General features: G+C 38.7%; 1 pseudogene; it reads left to right on the forward strand.

The window, feature by feature from the left end:
* Positions 1 to 391: 391 nt before the first annotated feature.
* LOC148071564 (tumor necrosis factor alpha-induced protein 2-like) lies at positions 392 to 5,268 on the forward strand (annotated as a pseudogene).
* Positions 5,269 to 10,168: the final 4,900 nt, after the last annotated feature.

The following is a 10,168-nucleotide window of genomic DNA, read 5'->3' on the forward strand; positions in this document are numbered from 1 at the left end:
TCAGACGGATAAAAATGCCCCTCAATATAAAAAACGAAATTTGAATGAAAATGAAGTAATAAAATGACATGAAGCTAAAACGAAGATAAATCAAAAATAATAAGGAAAATAAATGCAAAGATATCTTGAAAAAAAAGTTTTTTTATTGACCTTGCATGAAATTAATTAATTGAATTTTTGTTTGACCTGAAACTTTGACTTGGATTTAAATTGTGACCTTTATTCACAATAACACCTGGCAAAGTCATCCAAATGTTGCTGCCCTGGAATGAAGGTGCCGCATGAAAACTAGAAGCATGCTTGTGCAAACAACGACACAAAAGTGAAGGTGAAAGTACGATGAGTGCGTGGGTGTGTGCACGCAAGGGGTGGGAGGAAAGTAGGAGGAGCCTGTAGCCTCAGAAATCCTCCAACGCTCAGAGGACCAGAGAGTTATTTCCCCGACTGTAACTTCCAGGAGCTCACATCAGCCAAAGGCTGCTTGGAAGAGAATCCTCTCAAAACGAACAAATCTGGTGAGTAGGATGTTTGCGTTAACAATGTGTTTTGAATTTCTGTGTAAATGTAAATGTATTTTAACATAAAATCTGGCTGAGGATAGAAGTTGAAGTTGATAATGTTTGTCAGTTTAGTGCCAATAATTAAATATCAGGCTCTAGATGAGGTTAAAAAATGGCAAATAATGGGTTTTTTTGTTCTTAAAAATGATTGTTCAGCATCTTAAAATATTCAGAAGTGTAAGAAAAAATCATGTATGAATGGAAAAAACCCTTTTGTCATTTAAACGCTGTATTATGGTTTTCCTGCAGAGCAAACGGCTTGAATGAGGCTCCGGTCAAGGTCAGCGGCGTCACACGTGCCACCGATCCCAGAGGGAAGCCCAGCCGGAGGTTGGAGGTTCCCCAAAATATGGCCAGTCAGCAAAGGTCAGAAGGAACGCTCAATATCTAACCACTTATTTGTTTCTCTTCCAGTCGTCTCTTTTGACCAAGACCTGGAGCAATCTCACTTTTACGAGGCAGCACTTCAGCTGGTGGACAAAGAGAAGCTTCTGTTTGGTCAATCAGAGGAAGACAAAAAAGTCCTCAAGCTTGTTTCGGACCAGAAAATCCTGGAGACTCTCGTGATCCAGACCATATAGACCAAGAGTCTCTGAAGGGGGAACAAGAAGCGGCCGTGTTAGTGTCCGCCGTGAAAGCAGTCCAGCTGCAGGAGGAGCAGGACCAACTGGTGGATCAAATGGCCGGGTCGGCGCCATCCTGGAGGCAGAGCAGATGGAGGCAACAACACGACCAAGTGCTCACCAGCCTGGTGGAGGAGCGAATGGAGAACCCGTCGGTCTCAGCAGTCCGGTGAAGCAGAACTGCCTCCAGGCGAAGATCCACAGCATGGGCCTGCAGATGAAGGAGGACCTGCTGACGGTCGTGAAGGTGGTCAAGAGCTGCTACCCTCCGGAGATGGACATCTGTCAGTTCTATGCCGAGCTGTACCACCAGTAAATGAGCAAAGGCTTGGAGGAGATTGCAGAGTTCGGGCTGGGGGATGAGGACTGCAAGTTCCTGCTGCAATGGGTCACTGACTATTATCCTGGGTAAGTTGCCCGTCCAACTCCCCACCAATGCTATTCCTACCTTGAACTTCCTTCTTTGTTTTTAACTGGAAATTAAAGTGATTTTATATTTATCAATATAATCTTCTTATTCTATAAGACTGTTTAAGAACCCTCTTTTGGCGCCAGAGATCAACTTTGAAGGTCTAGGAAGTCTGCTGCCTGACCACATGGTGGCGTCGCTGCAGGAGCAGTACCTGAGCAAACAACAGGTATATTTACACATTAACTACACAGTAATATAAGCTTGTAAAACATTATTGAAGAATAAGATAAAAAAACAAACATTTTCCAAGCATTGTTATTTTGTTTCAGGTGGCCAAGACAAGAAAAAACATGTAATTTACCATTTGTTTATTATAAATATAAGTTGTATAAATTGACTCCACCCCTTACAATATGACTTAATTTAGTAACTAGTGAATCGTTTCATTGAAGACAACTTTGATGGGCAAGACAAAAGTAATTTCCATTCATTATTCATTCATCATCAGGTTTGTCCTGAGAGACAAAACTACACAAAGTTATTGAATTATTTAATACATTTTTAAAAATACTTTCACAGTTAATGAATTTTTTTTTTTACATATAGAGTTTGATATTTTGATTCCAATAATTAAAAAATCTGAATTTCCCTATTCCATAAACCAGGGTCACAAAGCGCTTAAACAACAAAACAATACACAGATAAAAAAAAATACCTACAAATTAAAAAAGTATTAAAAAAAAAGTTCTTTCTTAAAACCTTTTTTTTTCAAATGTATTTTCTGTTCGATTGTTGTCATTTTGAACAGGCATGGTTGACTGATTTGACAGCATTGCAGTTATATTTTTCTGACACAGGGGGAGCCAACATTTTTTTTTTCAAACTTACGTATTATGACTTTAACAACCTTTGGAACAAATGTTTTTATAGATAAGATGTCTCGGTTGATCTTTAACACTTTTCTATTTATACACCTAAGATTGTAGGATTTAATCATAACTCGTGATTGATAACGTATCAAGCTTTTTTTGGTTTGATCAGGCAGAGATGACGACGTTCATCAGTCAAGTCCTGGCGGAAGCGAGGGAATCGTGGAAAAGCGAGCCGACAAAGAAGGACGGAAGCTTCACCATGTCCTATGACATCATTCAGGTATTTGAAAAAAAAGGATTCTTTTGGCTAAATCTAGTAGCGGTAACGTTTCAAACCATGACTTCATTTTCACACTTCAGCTCATCAACGGAATGCTGACCTCAGCGGGAATGGTCGTGGGTGATAGAGAGAAGGTCCAGTGTATAACTTGAACTGAGCGACTCGCTGTGCAGGTAACGTCTCTCACGTCAAAAGAAAAAAGATTCAAATGAATTAATGTTTTAGTTTCAAGGACTTCCAGGAGGACGTCATGAAGCAAAACAAGTGGAGCAGAAAACCGTTCATCAAAGCCAACCTCGGATGGATTCAACAATTCAGGTGGAGCCTCCGACTTCAGGGTGTGACCGCGAGGTGGTCATGTGACTCAACTGTCATGTGTCTGCAGGGATTTTATTTTGAAGAAGAGCTCCATGATCCTGGACGACGTTCGAGAGAGATGCATGAGCGTCCTGGCCGACATGAAACAATCGGCGCACCAGTTCCTACTGAGCCCGGTCCACCAGGCGCTCAAGGTGAGTGTCAATAACAGACGTACAGGTGATCAAAATAAAAATCCATCACTTGTGTCGCCCCAGCCAAACCACAGAAAGCTTGGAACCCACGATTGGCTGCACTCGTCAACGTTCGACAAGATGATCATCCCCTGAATCTTCTCACCAGGTAATAAAAAAGAGCTAAAAAAAAAAAGGTTTTCACGAGCTAAGACTCATGATCCGTGTCTTCAGGAGTTGATCGGACAGCTGCACCAGGAGGTGACGGTGGAATACGTCAGACGGCTGCTGAAGGGAGACGTGAAGCTGAGGAGTCGGGCTCAGCAGCAGGAGGCCTTCGACAGAGTGACGAGCGACGCCGACACTTTACAACGTTGGTTCAGTGATCAGGTGAGAAACTGTGGTGAAACTATGGACGTAGTTCAGTGACATTAGAATATGTTGAATTTAACCTTAAACTTGTTTTTATTGAAATGTTGTTGTTTAAGCATTTAATTGTTTCTTTTAAATAATTGAATTCAATAATGTGTATATATCGAAAGGTTGATTTTGTGGTTACAATTTTTTGAATACTTTCAAAATTAATTAATTGTTTTTTTACTGTAGAGTTTGATATTTTAATTCCAATAATTCAAAAATACATTTTCTGATTTCTTTTTTTATTTTTAATCGTAGCCTAAACAAAACATAAACATTCATTATATTTATAGTTATTTAAAAGGCTACCAATTGAACTATAATATAAATGACCTTTATATGTTGAGTGTATCCTCTCGTCCTCAGTTATCGCCAGAATCTCGCGGGATTTCATTGTCCCTTTGCTGATGACATTATGATTGATGCCATGAAAACCGATATTGTAAAATGAAACAGGGTGTGTTTGGTTTCATGCAATACATTTTTGTAAGAATTCTGACCCACTCTAGTAGAAGAACTCACATTTCTCCAATCCTTAAAACTCTTCAATGGCTGTCAGTTTCTCAATGGCTGCCAGTTTCTTTCAAGATCAATTTGAAATTTCTGGTTCTTACTTTAAGAGCTATTCATGGTCTAGCCTCGAAAAGCGCTTTACAAATAACACTTACTTACTTACTTACCTTTAAATATACTAATTATTGAAAAAGATTTTTCAATTAAAATAAATTCAACTTTTCAATATAAAAAAAACATTTAATTTAACTTTTCAAAGAGATAATTAAAAGCTTATTAAAACATGTGTGTGCAGGGGTCCAAAGAAAACTGGCTGAAGGAATACCTGGACATGATTGCGGGAGTGTTGAGCCTCCAGGATGTTCCGGCCATACAGATGCAAGTCGTCACACTGGCCTCCTCGTATCCCCACTTTATCAGGACGAGTATAAAGTCCAGACCAAAAGATCGATGCCATTTTAGAATAACCTGTCATTTATCGAATCGTGTCCATTTCTTTCCAGTGAAAAACGCGTGTCCGCTCTACTGAAACTCAAGACAAACATCTCCAGGGAGGACCGACAGACGGTGAAAAGTATTCTGAACGATATGTTAAGAGAAATCAAAGTGTCCCCTACTCATGTTTTCTTCTTTAAAATTATCATTCCAAATTCCAATAAATACTGCAGATTAATCCCTTGAAATTGTAATTAATTTATGTTCTTGCTCATGTGGCCACAATATTTTTAAGGGATGATATTTGAAAATAAAAGTGTATATTTCTTAATATAATATTTGCAAATGTTGTGTATTGTTTACAAGGCAACTTGTACATTGTAAATATTTGAAAATACTTATGTTTTTTCTAAATTAAAAATGTTTGGAATAAAGGGTGGACTTTTTTTTTTTTTAGAAAAGAGAACGGATTGTCTTGCGTTTCATTTTTAAAATCAAGGGACAAGAGAAAGGGACAATTTCTCATATCCTGCAAGTGTTCCTTCAAATTTAATAAGTTTAATAAGTTTTCCTGTTTTTGTAAAATATACTTTATAGGACTATTAGCTTTTTAGGATTCAGTTTATCCGTCAAACAGAGTTTTATTTTGGCGGGACACGACCCGTAAATGGCTCTTTACACAATAAAGGTTGTCGAGCCCTGATGTAGACAACATCATCTGCTGCATTCAAAAAGACTTTTTGATTAAAAATAATTTATTTACACTCAACATATGTACAGCAGTTAAAACGGCGGCTTTAGATGATAAGATTCTTCTTCTTTCTCTCCCTCTTGTGTTTCCTTCCCTGCACACAGAGAAACAAAAAGATTAACAAAACACTTACCAAAAGAGAAAGAGAGAAAATAAAGTTATTTACATAATTATTGCCCGCCGACCAGTCTGGGTGTTTCTCGGAGTGGATTCTTCTCTCATCCTTTGCCATCCCATAGTATAAATCCTTGTCTGGAGACGACAACTTCCGCCACTGTAGAAACAGGGAAAACAGGTCGTCAAACAAGAGCTTTTCGGACTTGTTCAAATCTGGCTGTGTTCTAGACACTCACCATGTGCCCCAGGATGGTGTTGGTCTCGGCACTATCTTTCGGCTTCATGGTGTTTTTTACCATCTGCCTGTTCTCCCTCATGAAAACCATGAAGGCGTTCGCTGGTCTCTTGATGTACGGTCTGGCCCCACAGCATCTGGTGGAACATCATATCATTGCCATTAGATCTATGTTATGAGTTAAGTGTGCATTTAGATGAATCAAACGTGAGGACTAACGTGGAAGAGCAGGCCTGAGGCGGAGAAGGAGCGCGGCTGGAGGTCTTCTGGATGTTCTGATTGTTGCTAGAATGAAAAGGAAAGTTAATTTCGAGACGATATTTAAGACGTGGAGTTGGATATGAACATGTGTGACACTTACAAAAAGACGAGCGGGCTCATGACTTCCACAGCTGGTCGCGGCTGAACCCAGAACCCTGGGGGGACTCCACTGTTGACCCAAGTCAACCCAGCTGGGACTTGATGGTAGTGCCTTAGTGTGTTCTCTGACAGCACTCGTCCAAACGATGGAACCGTCGTGGCTCCACATTGGAAGGGGTGGGTTTCAGGGGCCGTCGTCATCTTGAACTCTGAGGTCAAGTCTTTCTCTAACTGCTCGACATCAACCTCTTCAATGAGTTTGAGCAAGAGCAGATCGTCTTGAGCAGCAGAGTCCAAATCAGGAGCAGACGGAAGGTCCCCGATCATGGACAGGAACGTGGAGTGGACTGTGTCCGACTCCGTGCTGGGATCAGTCCACTCGGACGAGAAGCTGCTCAGATCGATAGTGACGAGGTCCATTGTTGAAATCATCTGTACAACAGATTATTGATCAGATAAAATATGTTTAAACCAAAATTAAAACATAAACCTTAACTGTTGAAACAACACTTACTAGGAAACGTGTATTATTGTGATGTTACTAACAATGATCTGTGGTAATAAACTGTACAATAATTGTACTACTTGTACAAATAAATACATTTATATTTATAATATCTCTTGCTGTTTTAATTAACATGTCAAAGTAATTAAGTTACTGCCTAATTCAAACGAGTCATTTACATTTAAATTACATTAAAAGTATTTTTTATTGACGTGTGTGTTGAGTGACGTTGGATCAGTTGTGGGATTGTTAGCAAAAATGTGGCTAAAGCAGAACTAAGATGGACTCAATTGGAAAAGGTGATACTTACCGAAGGTCCGATGCGAAATACGGTAAATCCAGGTGGAAATTACCTTTTATATCGCTTCGATAAAGACGCATTAAAGGCCTCGTGTACGTCATCATTGACGCAGGTTCAGGTGTCAGCCAATCAGAAGCGAGCGTTCGTCCACTTGCAGGTGTCATCGCCGTCATGTTTTCGTACATCGGTGAGGACTCGATGTTCCGTGAGTGACCGTTTTTTGTTGTTTATTTGTTTCATTTCTTAAAAGATTTGTTTGTTACCTTCTCTTCGAAGTTTTTGATTCAAGGTTGTACTTGTCACAACACTAAAACTAGCCGTTACACTTGTCAACGTTGACCACGACAACCTTTTTATCCTGTTGAGATCCTTGTGTCGCTACACGGGGAAATAAACATCTCACTATCGTCGATATGGTTTAATAAATCTATCAATTTGGCTTATTATTTTCGAAGCTTATTCGTTTATTTAATCCAACCTCTGTAGCATGACGTTAGCATGTAGCTAAGCTAATGCCGCCTTATTTCACCTAATTTTTCGCCCATGTATCACTCACTACCAGAACCTAGTAGATAAAGGTTAGTTAATAAACAGCGATTGTAATTGAATTTTGCATTATTACTCGAAAACAACTTATTTAGGAGTAGTTTTCCGTTTTGTTTTTCAAATGGTGTCCAGCAGGGGGCAGTACCTCGGTGTGACGCCAAAGTCTAAACCCAATTTACTTAATTAAATCTTGTTTTTTATTATATTAATGTTGTTGGTGCTGTTTCTTATTGTTAAATAATGTTAGTTTTTTACTATTATTTAAAGAATAATGTCGCTACTCTCAGTCTGAAACGTGTTATGTCCATAAAGATCATTATTATTAATAATCATTGAGAAGCTCGAAAAGAACATGTGAGGAAAGATCGTATTCGGTAAAAAGTTTTTATGTATCTATTACACATTTTTACATCATTTGGCTGCAGCAAACATAGATTAAAAATGTAAAATTACTTCATTTTCAATGTTAAGTAGAGAAACCAAACAGGAACACAACAAATTAGAACCGATTGAAGATCCAAATGTTTTTTTTCATAAAATAAGAATAACTAAACATGAGGTAAAAGTTGTTTTTGTTGAGAAGAAATGTCTATTTTCTGTTTTGTATTTACTTAATTATCCATTTACCATGAAACCTGAAAATTGAATCTTGTTTTTAATCATATTCCTTTTTTGGTGCTGTTCTGGGTGCTGCTGCTCTCCTGCAGAAGATCCTGGAGGTGGATATAAATCTGCCGGTGGTGAAGGTCGAGCAGATGACCCGCCGCTCCTGATTCCATTTCTGGCGTCAGTCTCACAAGCTTAGTTTGAACGTCAGTCTGAACAGCTAGTAGATGCTTTTCAAGGTTCGTATCATCTTTCACTTCCATCCCTTTGAACTGTTGATCCACAAATGTGTCAATGACTTTTATTTCCTCCTTAGGATCTTCATCATCTGATAGTAGAAATCCTTGTCCTGCGACGACAACTTCCGCCACTGTATAAACAGGAAAACAGGTCGTCAAACAAGAGCTTTTCGGACTTGTACAAATCTGGCTGTGTTTTAGACACTCACCATGTGCCCCAGGAGGGTGTTGGCCTCTGCATCTTCAGGCTTCATCGTGTTTTTCACTTTCTCCCTGTTCTCCCTCATGAACACCATGAAGGCGTTCGGTGGTCTCTTGACATAGGGTTTTCTGGCCCCACAGCATCTGGTGGAACATCAGATCATTGCCATTAGATCTATGTTATGAGTTAAGTGTGGGTTGTTGCTGGAATGAGATAGAAAAATGATATTTAGAATCAGAATTAATATTAAAAAATGTACAAAAAGGAGACAAAACTTGTGTGACACTTACAAAAAGGCGAGAGGGTTCATGGTTGGCACTGCTGGAACATTCTGGAGACACAAACACGAAGAAGGTCATGAACAGCTACTACATCAACAGTTGACAGTTGATCAGCCACTGTCCTGCTGTTGGAAAACAACGTGTTGTTCGTACGTGTTTCCATGTATGAAGGGATGAATCATCATCGGTGGAAGCTGCACCCAGAACCCCGGGGGGGGGGGGGGGGCGCCACCGTCGATCCATCTCCCTCCTGTCTGGACCGGATAGTTCTGCCCGACAGTGTTCTCCGACAGCACCGGTGACTCCAGGGCCTCGACTTCATCGAGGAGTTTCATCAACTCCTCAAAGTCAATTTGAGGAGCAGAGTTGGAATCTGACGGAAGATCCCCGAATATTTCCTGGAGCGTTGAGGGTCCACGCCGGAGAGAAACTGCTCGGATTCGGAACAACGAAGTCCATCGTGGAAATCATCCGTGTAATAGTTTGAAAATGTCATTTAGAATTCTTTAATAAATACTCTGAGCAGAAACGTGTCTTTACCTTCTTCAGACGTCTGGAGATACAAGGTGTAAAATACTCTGTTGAACCTGAGATGAAGACAGAAAAAGAAATTTAAAATATATTGCCAATGGCTCATAAATTAAAGTGTAAGGTGCTAATTTGACAAGGTTTATATTTAACACTTAATGAACAAACAGTTGAGAGCAGCTAGAAATGCAGTATATGTTGTCAGGTGCATTATTATGGGCTGTTTATGATCCAATCCACTGATAAAAATCTAAATATTATGTGGATTAACACAAAAAACAATGGATAAATATTTATTATTACAGTTCACGTCATTTTGAAAATATATTAGGCTAATAATTCAATCACATGACTTGTTTAATGTTGTTTTTTTATTTTAAAGTAATCAACTTGAATTAATTTTGACACACTTACAGTCTTTATAGTTTATTTCAACCTAATACTGGAGAAATTGACCATTTACAGTAAATAAACACATACAGTGGATCTTTATTGATAAATAAGTACAAATAAGTTTCAGATCAAATATTTTTTAACCAAAATTAAAACATAAACCTTAACTGTTGAAACAACACTTTCTAGGCAACGTGTATTATTGGAATGTTACTAACAATGATCTGGGGTAATAGACTGTACAATTATTTTCCTACTTGTACAAATAAATACATTTATATTTATAATATTTCTTGCTGTTTTAGTTAACATGTCAAAGTAATAAAGTTATTGCGTAATTCAAACGATTCATATACATTCAAAATCACATTAAAAGTAGTTTTTATTGACATGTGTGTTGAGTGACGTTGGATCAGTTGTGGGATTTTTTAGCAAAAAAGTGCCTAAAGCAGAACTAAGATGGACTCAATTGGAAAAGGTGATACTTACCGAAGGTCTGAT

This window comes from Callionymus lyra, chromosome 9 (assembly GCF_982586985.1).
Source record: "Callionymus lyra chromosome 9, fCalLyr1.hap1.1, whole genome shotgun sequence".
Taxonomy (NCBI): Eukaryota; Metazoa; Chordata; class Actinopteri; order Syngnathiformes; family Callionymidae; genus Callionymus; species Callionymus lyra.